The sequence below is a fragment of the Pseudopodoces humilis genome, chromosome 4 (assembly GCF_049639895.1).
Source record: "Pseudopodoces humilis isolate 2021_Gansu_Grassland_sample_001 chromosome 4, ASM4963989v1, whole genome shotgun sequence".
NCBI classification, from domain to species: Eukaryota; Metazoa; Chordata; class Aves; order Passeriformes; family Paridae; genus Pseudopodoces; species Pseudopodoces humilis.
Window position 1 is genome coordinate 3,009,731 of NC_142203.1, and position 12,722 is coordinate 3,022,452.

A 12,722-nucleotide genomic window follows, 5' to 3' on the forward strand; every position below is an offset into this window, starting at 1 on the left:
GAACAAGATTAGACAATTATATTTGGGTATTCAAGAAACAAAGGCACAAAATCATCAGTTTTCACACTGTGTGCCTAGAATTACTTCAGTTGTTTGAAATTTTTGTTCGAAATTTTGATAAAGAAGTTTACTGAAGAAGTAAAAGTCTATAACTGATACGGAGCAAAACAACACAAAATCAGCAGGGCTTAAAAGTTACTTCAGATTTTGCAGTCAATCACAAGAACACCGATGCATCAGTGGTTTAAACCTTGATATTTCCTATGAGATAATGTACAGCAGTAGAATGTTCTGCAGTGTAATTGCATAAAGCATTTCTAAAAGAGTAATAGAAGAATTTCAGGTTATCTATCAAAAGAAGTCTACTGAAAAATAAAATGCATTTTGTTGAAAATGAGGAGATTCTGTCATACTAGGCACCACTGCCCTCTTCAGTCAGGCAGACATCAATTTCATACACTTGTTCAGAGAACTTTGCTTTGTAAATCCCCACCAAAATACCAACAAGCATGAACTTTATTTTTACTTTAGGGAACACTTCTACTCTAATAGGAGGACATGATGCAGCATTTCATTAACCTAATGAAAATAGATAGTTTGCTGTAACGTTTGATTTGACACATGGCTTAGATGCATGTGCACCATGAATGCAATGTTCTCTATATATTTTATATATATATATTTATATATATGCATATGTATTTTTATATTTCTATACATGGATTTGAGAAATATTTTCTTTTTTGGGGGGGAAAACTGCATCACAAAGAAAGTAAGTCATTCATGGTTTTCATTCAATTCGTATCTGACAGAACTACTAAGCAATCACATACCTTCAAAGCAAGACTTCAATAAACTTGCAACAACAGGTAAATTGACAAAAAATCCTACCTATATTTAAAAAAAAAATAAAAAATAAAACAACACCTCAGTACACCTTTAACAATACTCCCTGACAAGGATGTGATAATGTATGACTAACACTGGGAATTTTTCCTTAAGGTGAAAATATATACTTTGCAAGCAAAACATCTGAGATCTGAGAGTTTTCAGGTACACTGGGATGAAAAGGTAGCACTGAAAATCCAAACAATCTGAAGAGAAGTCTGGAAGTCAAGAGATTCTTAGTTCAATACTTTTTAAATCATACTACTTAAGAATTGAACTTTAATTTAAGAGAGTTAATCTTTCAACACATGGCAGTATAAGAATAAACACTAGGTAAAACATTCCTTTTAACCAGTGGAAAGAAAAGTCATTTTACTTCTCTGTGCTTCAATTTATTTTCTTTTTTTCTTGTTAATAAAATGGGAATAAGTTCTATTCATTATCACAATTCAGTAATTTGTTTTTCATGTCTCCACTTTCAAAGACAGTGAAAATTTACAAAATCATAGAATATCCTGAGTTGGATGGGAGCCTGAAGAATCACTGAACTCCAACTCCAGCCATTCAGGTATTATCTAGAAGCAAGTCATACCAAGCAGTGACTTCCAAATAAGGCCCTGAGCAACCTTGAAAGAAATCATTAGAGAAAAAAAGCAGTTTATCACCAAACTTTAGAAAGTATGTCACATCTAGGATCAAAAATGAGCTGTCCTCTAGCCTGCTAAGGCAGTTTAAGTGCCAGTATTTTATTTATTCTTCATCATAGGTGCATCTGTATTTAATAGATTTTAAAACTGTATCTCTCTAGCTCATTTATGTCCCTTTCTCCCTTTCTTCTTTCCAGTAATTCATTCCATAGTTCTGACTCCTCACTCCTGTCTATACTCTCTCTCCCACCATTTTTAGGTGTAAGATATGGACAGGGCAGGGAAAAGACCAAACAGAATATAATTCCAAGGGAGCCAACACAACATCAACAAGATGGTGAAAAGAAAAATGTTCTTCTTTAATCGTTCTACTGAATACCCATTTGTGATTTCTATGTCAGAAGAAAGTTAACAGCATGAAAAAGTAATGTACACTTAGCATATAGATCTAGAGTTATCATTTTAAAGTGTAAAAGGACATTATGTTCATTTGTACTCCCCTGCACACACCTATCTACACCTTCAAACAAGCCTTCTATTTATTTTGAGTACTTATACAAAATTGTGATGGGATTTTGCATGATACAAATAGCTTTGTAAAAAGAAAAAAAAATAATACCAAACCTACACTATTTTTTTTTTAAAAAAATAGAAGCAGTAACACCTACACACTTTTGACTTTGTGGTTCATAATGCTATACCCAGCAGAAAAATACTCAGTAAACAACCTTCCAGAGAAACTTTTCAAACAACTCTACAACCCTGAAACCATACACAAGTCAGAAGCTTCAAAATTTTGTTATTCATTTTTTTGGAAAGACAGCACACGAGAAAATCTTTTTTTGGCATTATTCCACCTCTAATACCATTTTAGAAACCAGCAATAAAGTCAGAATTGAGAATCTGAGAGAGGACAGTGAACTGTGCTCTTAATCACCATGTTTTACCTGGATCAGTAGAGTGGATCTAGTTGGAATTTCAAACACTGATTTTCCTTCACTAAAACTATGGGCATAGAAGATATTGCTTATATTTACTTGGGAATGCACAGTGCTGCATAAGACCACAGGAAACAACTGAGTGGGCCAGAACAATGGATAATCATCATCATCATCATCATCCTCATCCTCATCATCATGGATAATAATTCTTTCCTAAAATCAATCTTGCTAAAATCAGCTGGAAAAGAGAGACGAGGACTTATTAAAAGTTTTCACTGTTTTCAAATTTATTTTAGATGTCTACATTTCAGAACTGATTAACAGAATTATTAGACTCTTGCATTGTTAATAAATCTATTTGATTCTAGCTTCAGAAAAAAATTTCAAAGAGGTCAAGTGTTTAACTGATTCCAAGAGATGAGTAGAGAATTTTCATACATAGAAACATGAAATCCCAGGCTGGTTTGGATTGGGAGGCACCTTAAAACTCAAGCAATTCCACCCCCTGCCATGGGCAGGGACACCTTCCACTATCCCAGGCTGCTCCAGCCTGGCCTTGGGCACTGCCAGGGATCCAGGGACAGCCCCAGCTGCTCTGGGCACCCTGTGCCAGGGCCTGCCCACCCTGCCAGGGAACAATTCCTGCCCAAGATCCCATCCAGCCCTGCCCTCTGGCACTGGCAGCCATTCCCTGTGTCTTGTCCCTTCATTCCTTGTCCCAAGTCCCTCTCCAGCTCTCCTGGAGCCCCTTCAGGCTCTGGAAGGGACTCTGAGGTCTCTCTGGAGCCTTCTCAAGGAACACTCTGAGGTCTCCCAGCCTGGCTCCAGAGCACAGGGGCTCCAACCCTTGGAGCATCCCCATGGCCTCCTCTGGACTCACTCCAGCAGCTCCATGTCCTCTGTATGTTGAGACCCAAGAGCAACTCCAGTGGGGTCTCACAAAAGGGGAGCAGAGGGGGAGAACCACATCCCTCAACTTTCTACTCACAATGATTTTGATTCAGCCCAGCACATGGCTGATAATTCATATCCAGGCAGTGCTTGAAATAAGCTGGAAAAAATAATTTTATGCTTTTCTGAAAGCCTATTTTCATCCTTTATCTCAAAATATCCTTTTAGTCTATCTTCATCATTCAGTTTTTTTACAGATTTCTATTATCATCTAAAGTCTCACTCACTCTGTGACCAGCAACTGTTTTTCTAGAACTGAAGTGGAAAGCAAGTTTCTTCCTGTACTACAGATGCACACAAATGCCAACATAGCTACATACCTGCAACCAGGAATGACAACAACTCTTCCTCATTGACTAAGGGTAAAAACAGGGCACACACACACTTCATGAAAAATTCCTCTTTTCTTAATATTTTCTTGTATCTTCCCTTTTAAATACATTTTCCTTTCAAAATAAGTATCACAACAAAGACTCCATAGTTATTATTTATGCTGTTCACTAAAAACATATATGGTGACACTCCAGTGTCTCTGAGAATGTGTTTATAAAAAGCCAGAAGCAGTGCTATAAATTCCAGGGGTTTTAGCAGCTACCGAGTGACAAAACCAGTGACCAGGAAAGCACTGCATAGTGAAATAAAAACTTCTACTGCACTAACAGGAGAGGTAGAAGGAGTCAGGAGGTAAGAGGAAAGTTCTTGTGATATACTAGGGAGAATTAATATTGTCTTAAATGACATTACAGTCCTGCACTGCAACTTCTGACCCTGTATGCTTTCTGGAAACTGGGCAGAAGCAGCACAGGTTAACAGCAGCTCTTAAGAAATGCTGCCTGCAGAATTCTGACCTCATCACACACTTGAAGAAAAATCTTTAACCCAGAAGATCAGTGTTACATTTCAACCAGAAAATCTGTTCATAGTGATCACCCAAACTCTACAGATACCTTTCAATTCACCTTCTGTTTCTTGCTGGCAGCATCAGAAGTAGCACTGCAGTGATACAAAGAACTGACAATCCTTCCTTTCAGGAGAACAAAAGAGAACTAAAGAAAAACCAGACAAACAATTGCCTCTGTGTCCTTGAAAATACAAAATGTGAAGCAAGGGAAAGATTACAGTGAAGAGGAATACATTTGTTCGGGAGGGAAACTACAGAAATGTGAAAGCTTGTTAACAGCTGCATCAGAAAATTCTTCCTCATATATACATAGAACAAAGGCAACATTTGGTGAATGGGTCAGCCCAGATGTGTCGATGGGAAGAGAAAGTCAGTGCTTGAAATCTGACTTCTTAAAGGGTTCATTCATTCTTTAAACTCAGAAAAAAGTAACCAGGGAGGCTGAAAGTTGTCAGGATGGGGTTAAAGAGATGCTTATGGCTCTCTGATACTGCGGCACTCCCCCCAACATAGTATCAAGGTAAATATAAACCACTTTCTTTTGCTTGTATCAGTGCAAAACAGCAGTGTTGGAGCTCAGTTCCATCTTGTTCCTGACCATTCTTTGCAGAAAGCTGCTGCAAGATTCAGCTGAGTGTTCCAACTTTGTGTCCAGCTACAAAACCCCACAGCTCTGCCAGAGGCTGCTACTGGCACAGGTCCATTGGTACAACCATGTCTAAGTACAGGTTGGCTTCTTCATCTTTCTCCAGCTCACATCCAGTTGTAAAGATGTGTCTTAGAATTAAGATATGGGAAGGTATATTCTGAATCACAAAAGGATCAAAACCATACTCTGTTCAGGAAGGGATACAGCAGCACACCAAAAGGGGCAGTGTAAGTTAAAGTCATGCCTGCTACAAATGTTAGGCAACACACAAATTAGCTCAGACTGCTGCTAAATTTAGGTTCCACTTACTTTACAAGCAAATCTCCCAACACTGGAAGGTTTGAGAGTACATGGCTTACCAGAAAGTATGGACATGATCCATTGCCTTTATGGAATGGCTGCATATATCTGATCACATACAGCAGACCACCTGTATATCACATAAAGAGCTGAGTTAGAGGATTTTCTCTGAGACTCCTGCACATCTGTCATCTCAGAAACCCACAAGCAGAAAAATGCAAAGCAACAGAGCTATAGACTGCTGCTTTTAAGTTGTGCTACAGCCAAAATAAGTAGTAAAGTAAGGTCTATTTAGCATTTCTGACATCATCAGTAAGAACAGCAAATGAAATAACTCACCAAAAGCAGACTGCATGTAGCTGGGCCACAGACAGTGACTGGTGGTGCAGAAAGAATTCACCAACAAATCTGTGAGCATCTAAGACTTTAAATGAACAAAACCAGCTTTCATATGAACTGGTTTAGATTCATCAGTGCATCCCTCCAACACAGATGAGATCCCTACTTTAAAAAGTGCTGTCCTTGCTCCCTAAAAAATGTGTCCACACTTTTTCACTCTCCACCATCTCAGAGCCAGAACAAGAAAACAAAATTAGGGAAAGATGTGAATGTGCTGTAGTTGCAAGGTGCACCAACAGGTGGTACAGACATTTCCAAGGCATTTTAAAACTATTTACCTTTAGTACACCTGGCAGAAAAGGGTTGCCACAAGGAAGTGCAGTTGGGTCAGCTGCCTGAGTGCTTGCAAATTCCAGGGTAAATCTGGGCAAGTATAGAGGGAAGAGGGACAAGGTTGTTGCTGGTACCCAGATTCATTAACTGCAGTTAAAGAGGTGAAAGAAATTTGAGTTACCTTTTACTGAGCACTGGGTGCAAGGCAAGGGCTGAGCTCACAGTACATATGAGACATGAAAACTCTGTGTTGCAGGAGGTTTTTCATTACAGGTAAAAACAAGCTCATTTAGAAATAAAATTCTATCAGTCTTCCATAAATAGACCTGTTTAAACTACAAAAATATTCATCTCCTTTACCTGTGAATGGAAAAACATTCCCAACCTTTTCTTCTCTCAAAAAAGAAATCTCATTTTTTTAAAAATGGGAATTAAAATGAATGTGGGTTGTATCTTTAAAAAAAAAAAAAGATAAGTTTTATTCCAAAGTTCTCTTATACTCTTATCAAAGCAACGGTTATGACTGAAAGCCATTTACATTATAGAGAAAAATATGAGAAAACATGGACCTTTAAATATTAATATGTCTGACACTGTGATGTTTTGAAAGAAGTCTGTTGCCTAAATATAATCAATCATCATATCTTTGGGAGCCTGGAAACTCCATAAGGTAACTGACATATGTCACTGGGAAAATAAATAAATCTGGACATTTCCTTTTGCTCCGCTGTAAAAATTATTTATGCTGTTGTTTAGAATCAATAAGCCTAAAAACCAAAAATATGAAGGTGTTTTAAGATCCAGGGCTGAACAGCACAACCCTATTTCAATTTGTCACTATGCAGAAGTAAAAAAAGCTATCTCATAATGAAAGGATGGCATATTAGCTCAAGCACTACACCTGGCTAACAAATACAATTCTCAGACCAAATTAGTGTCTTCAAAGAGCTCTCCTTGGTCCCATGGAGACACAAACACGTGGCTGAAGCACACTCAAGAGCAGATAAAATGCCCCACTACACAACTGAGAACTGAGGAAAATCTGATTTTAAGAAAATCTGATTTTAAGTACCAACAGGTACTTTCCAGCAAGTTAGTTGTGTTTAACTTGTTTATATTTTTTTCTTCCACTTGCTTTTCTCTCAAGCAATTAATGGGCACTACAAAAGCCTAGTGACCAATGGCAAGCTCTTCCACGACTCTGGCAGGAACACAGACCTGCAAGGGGTGAAGTAAGAAATCACAGAATCCTGAAAAGGATCACGAGCTTTAAAGCCAGACAGGAGGGACAAAGAAATGAGTCACTGGTCTATAAGTCACAGAACTGAGGAAGGCAAATGGAAGAAGTCTTAGAGACCACCTCAGGCACCTCCTTGCCCAAGAGGAGGGAAAATGACATGAATTCTCATATAAAACTTGTTTAATGTGTTCTTAAACTCTTACAGTTGTTAAAACAGAAGGCCTGCAATTAGATGGCATCCTAAGTAATCTCTCTTTATAGATCTTGTTAATTCCCAAGCAGTGACAAAACAAGAGGCTTTAGAAGAAAAAAAAAAAAGAAATAAAAAAAAAGAAACCAGCAGAATTTTCATTTTCTTGGGCTTTTTGTTTTCTTTTAAATAATTCCCAAATTTCATTTTTCTTTTAAAATTTTTGGGACACCCTTTGTTGGGACATCTACTCAAACTACATCAACCACAGATGTAAAGAACTGAGAAGTATCCATGTGATTTATGTTTAATGATTGATTGGGTTTTAGGAATCTGAATCTATATTGTGAATGGAAAAGTTAGATCCTTGCTTGAGTGCTCCAAACCTTACTCTTTGTGTCTTTACAGAGCTCTACATTAGACTAATTCTGTTCTTGTCTGCAGTGGAAATCATCTTGCTTTTAATACTCAGACTCTTTAACAATAAGAGTTGTCACCCCTGCATGCCAGAGACTTACCCTGTTTGCCTTCCTTCCACCAGTGCTGCCCAAGATCATCCTCAATAGTGTGACAGCATGGAATAGAACCAATTCCAGCTCCTGGTCCCAATTCAGCACAAAGGAGAAAGACACCACCTTCAGAGAAATGAACCTGTGTAGACATAGGTGCTCTGTGCACATGAGTGGGGAAGAAAGAAACTAGATTAATTTTATTATATTTAGGACAAGGATTAACTGTCATTTTTTTTATTCAGACAGAAAACATAATTCTGAAAAGAAACTAAATTTGGGGCCAGAGTGGGAAATCTCTCCAGATAGTTGCAATTGTCCCATTTGTGATATTCCCTCTCTCTGAGAATCACTGTAGTTAACAGGGACAAGCCTCTGTTATTCCATGCATGACTTACACAGATGCCAAGGAAGCACCCTCTGCAAAGCAACATTCAGTTATTTCCCAGCAAACTCATTTAAGCTCCATAAAATGTGCATCCACTTCTTCCTTTTGTGGGGGGGGGAGAGAATGAAATATTGAGACTGGTTTCCAAACCCATTGCTTTTCCTTCCTCCCTCCTTTTCTCCCAGTGCAGTCGATGAAAGAGCAACATCCATGACCATGTCTCACTCACCAAAGCGTTAAATAAAGTCAACCTCCTCAGATCATGAAATGAAATATAATGCAGATGACGTGCATCTAGCTAATCTTACCTACATGATGTTGCCCAAGCAGATACCACCAGTCACACACCAGAGGAACACATTTCCGAGGTATTGCCTGAGCTGTTTAGTAGCACTATCACTTCCTCAGGCATCCAGGTAAGTGAACAGACATTGCTCAAAACCACACCACTGAAAGGATCAGGAATTAAACTGATGAACAATCCTACTGCCTTTCCCACTGGCAAGGGATCAAGGATTCCACCTCAAATTTTTATCCTCTGTAATATGCTAAATAAATTTTAAATATAATAAAATTAATATATATAATATAATAATTTTAATAATTTTTAATGTTAGTTTATTATTCTTAATTTCTTTGGTGATTAACAGTATGGCAATAAATTATGTTTGCCCACAGGAAGTTACTGACTGAAATTAAGGAAATTAATCTGCAGTTAATATTGGAAGTCCAAAGAATTACCTCTAGAATGAGGTCCTACAGACCTCTCAGAAAATTAATGTTTGGGGCAAGATCTTGCCAGTACTGCCAAAATTCCCATCACTTCTCATGACAAAACTCAGGACTTGCAGTTTCTTCTGGTCAGTTTTTCTCCAACATTTTCGGACAGAATTACTTTACCCAAAAATAAATAAATAAATAAATAAATAAATTGCAGTAATTAATAGTTATCTCTGCCCTTGCAATCAATTTTCATGCCTTAATCTGTCAAAATTCCCTCGATGTCAATAAAATATTTTGAAGGTTCAGACTTCTAAATTAAGGGATCACCAGAAATTTACCCTGCATATGTTGGATGAGTTACCAATTAAATCCCCAGATTTAAGGGAGAATTTTGCTGACAACCTGATAGGATTTCTTTCCACACTTGAAAATAAAAAAAAATAAAAATAAACAAAAAAACCCAAACCAAAACTAAAGGAAAAAGCAAACCATACATTTGTGAAGCCTCCAAGAGCCCATTCAGATTGCAGAGTATACAGATCTCACAGCCAATCTTTACTTTTGCAAATAAATTAATGAAATCCTCAATACCTTTGCACATCTTCTATACCTTTACTCCAGATTATGCACAAGCGTAGTTTAGTAAGTTTAAAACAATGGAAAATGTCATACTTAAATGCCAAATGTAATAATGTCTGTAGCACACACTCTTGAGAAAGAAAACATCCATAAGGATACGGCAAAACATGTGAATGATTCCTCATGCCAGTATTTTTTGTCACATCTTTAAGAACAGATTATTTGTGTCATGGGGCAATTTCATTTGTGTACTAACAGTTTTGATGCCTTCCCTCCAGTTAAAGTAATCTGGCTTTTTTCAATTTTCTCGTTTTTCTTGCCTTCTTCAAGAAAAGCTTTCTCTTTTTCATGCTGTGCCAAATCGCATTTTCTAGTATTTTGTTTATTTTTTTAATTCATTCAAATTTCATTTCTAGAAGCAAAAGCCAGTCAAATGTGTATTATCAATGTCATGCTAACACAGCAAAGCTGGTCTACAAAATATAAAGACTTAAGCATAACCTTGATGCTGAAAATATTTAAACCATAAATAACAGCTTTAAAAATACAGAAATCAAAAAAGGAGCATCATTTCAATAAATCAGCAAATAGGACCCATTACAGTTATAAAATTTAAATGCCCAATTTATTTAACACAAACCATCCAAACCAGCTGGAGATGTTATTTACAAGCTTCTCAAGTATCCAACATCTTTTTTTTGACATCTAGCTTCACAGAACATAAATCTACATTTAAAGAAAGGTTAAAAAAAGGGCAATAATTATTTGTTATCTTTTTGTTCTGTCCTTGCTGTTAATTGAATTTCCTCTGGCTAAGGCTTAGGTTGTAAATAGCAATTCAGTCACACTTAATTTTATTGAGAACTATGAAATGTGAATGCAAAATAAACAAAAAAACACCCAAGCTACAAATAAGGATTTGGGCATTTAAGGACAGTTGGGTGATAGTATCTCCTCCATTGCCTTTGATATTAACTCCCTCTCCATTATAAGAGTTTTATTTGTATTACCTCTTATACTGATAGCTTTCTACCTCCCCCTCCTTCCTGATACAGAAGCTGAGATATAAAACAAAATTAAAAGAGGTTAAAATTACCAAGAAATTTCTTCAACATTTACCAATTTTGTATCTGGTTGGGAAATATTCAGAACCAAGAATATTTTTCTCCCAACAAATCTGTTCCTGTACTTTCCCCATTTAGTCAATCTGATCCGCTTCTTAGTCTTACAGAAACTCATATCTTTTTTAACTTGATTAATCCCCCCAAAAAATATAACTAACACTGACAGCACCTGTTAATTCGAGGTCAGAAATATTACATTAGTGACCCCATGGTATTCTGCTCTGAAATGAAACTAGAGAAATGTAGACGTGCAACAAAAAATCACTGAGTTGTCTAAGTAACATACATTCACAATTTTATAGTAGTGCTAAGGAATACTTTTACAATTTGTTAAATTTATATAATTTCTGTCCTGTCATGGGGCACCACTAAAATGAATGTGGCTTCCTCCTCCTTACACCCTCCTTCAGGTATTCTCACACCTTCAGGAGTTCCTCCCTGGACTTTCTCATCTGCAGGCTAAGCCATCCCAGGTCTCTCAGCCTTCCCTCATAAAAGAGATGCTCTGGTTCCACCACCATCATCATCATCATTATCATTATCATCATCATGACAATCTCCATGGCCTTTTTTTGGACATGCATCCAGCATGTCCCCTTCTCTCATGTGCTGAGGGTATATAACCCATATTGTCTCACACAATTTCAAACTGATTTTAAACACATTTTTTTATCTCCTTACCCTAATATCCATTATTTTGTACCCATTTTCAGAAATGCTTACTATCAATGCACAACTTATCAGAGTCACTTCAAAACTAAAAATATTTCAGTAGCCAAAAAAGAAAATATTTGGATTCTATTATTCTGCATAATTTCATACGTAACATGACTAAATCTAAACACAAAAATCAACTCACCTTTATGTGCAGTGCTGCTTTCTCTGCATCTTGGGAGTGAGAAAAAGAAACTGCTGTCCAATGAGATGGCAGAAAATATCTCAAGCTGAGACATTCTGCTTTTGACATGAAAGAGCCTCCACACATACCGAGCCTCCAGGCACTGAACTCTTTTCATCACCCCAGAAAAGCAAGAACTCTGCCTCCTACCCTGGAACTGTCAGCTCTTCCAGCACACCAAGGCAAAATGATCCTCAAATCTCAAGCCTTCTTATAACAGCTTCAAAAAAGAGTTTCCTGCCAATGGCTGAAGCAAGAGAACAGCAGGCAACTGGTGATTTTGGACTAAGTTGTTGATCTGACCACAAAATCCAGCAATTGCATGGGTCAGTCCAGCTGAAGACACTCAAGTTTAGACCAGAAGCAGTCATGAACGTGGCTTACAGCCAGAGCACCACTCAGCTGTCTCTCCACCACTTCAAAACTTAGTACCAAGATTCTCTCTTTCACCTTGTGACTTAAAGGTGCTTTGGGGATGCTTGTTCTGTATCATTTGCAAAGAGCTGCAAGAAAAGGTGTACACACAGCAGTGGTGTGCATATATATATATATAGAGAGAGAGAGGTATCAAAATGAGAAGGAAAGCAATAGTCTAAATAAATTGAAAAAATCACTTCAAAATACTGGTGTGCCTTGTTATGCATAAATTTAGGAATTGTGGTTGTGGCAGTACATGTTCATGAAGCAACATTCAGAACAGCTTACACTTAAGATTGTTTGCAAGTAGAACAGTTAAAGAATACAAACAGAAATAGTCTCCAAGCTTCAATTTTTCTTAGAAAAAACAACCTCTATTATTAAGCCAAATGAAGGAGTACTCAACTGCTTCCATGTTATTACCAATTATCGATAAGTGGACATCTACTGTCCCCTAGCTGTGAAAGCAGAATTCTAAAGACTCTCATCAAGTTCAGAAATACCTAGGAGTGTATTAAAATGATTTCATAAAAACCCAGAATGGTTTGGGTTGGAAGGGACCCCAAAGCCCCTCCATTCCCACCCCAGCCACGGCAGGGCCAGCTCCCAGTGTCCCAGGAGCTCCCAGCCCCAATGTCCAGCCTGGACTTGGGCACTGCCAGGGATCCAGGGGCAGCCCCAGCTGCTCTGGGCACCCTGTGCCAG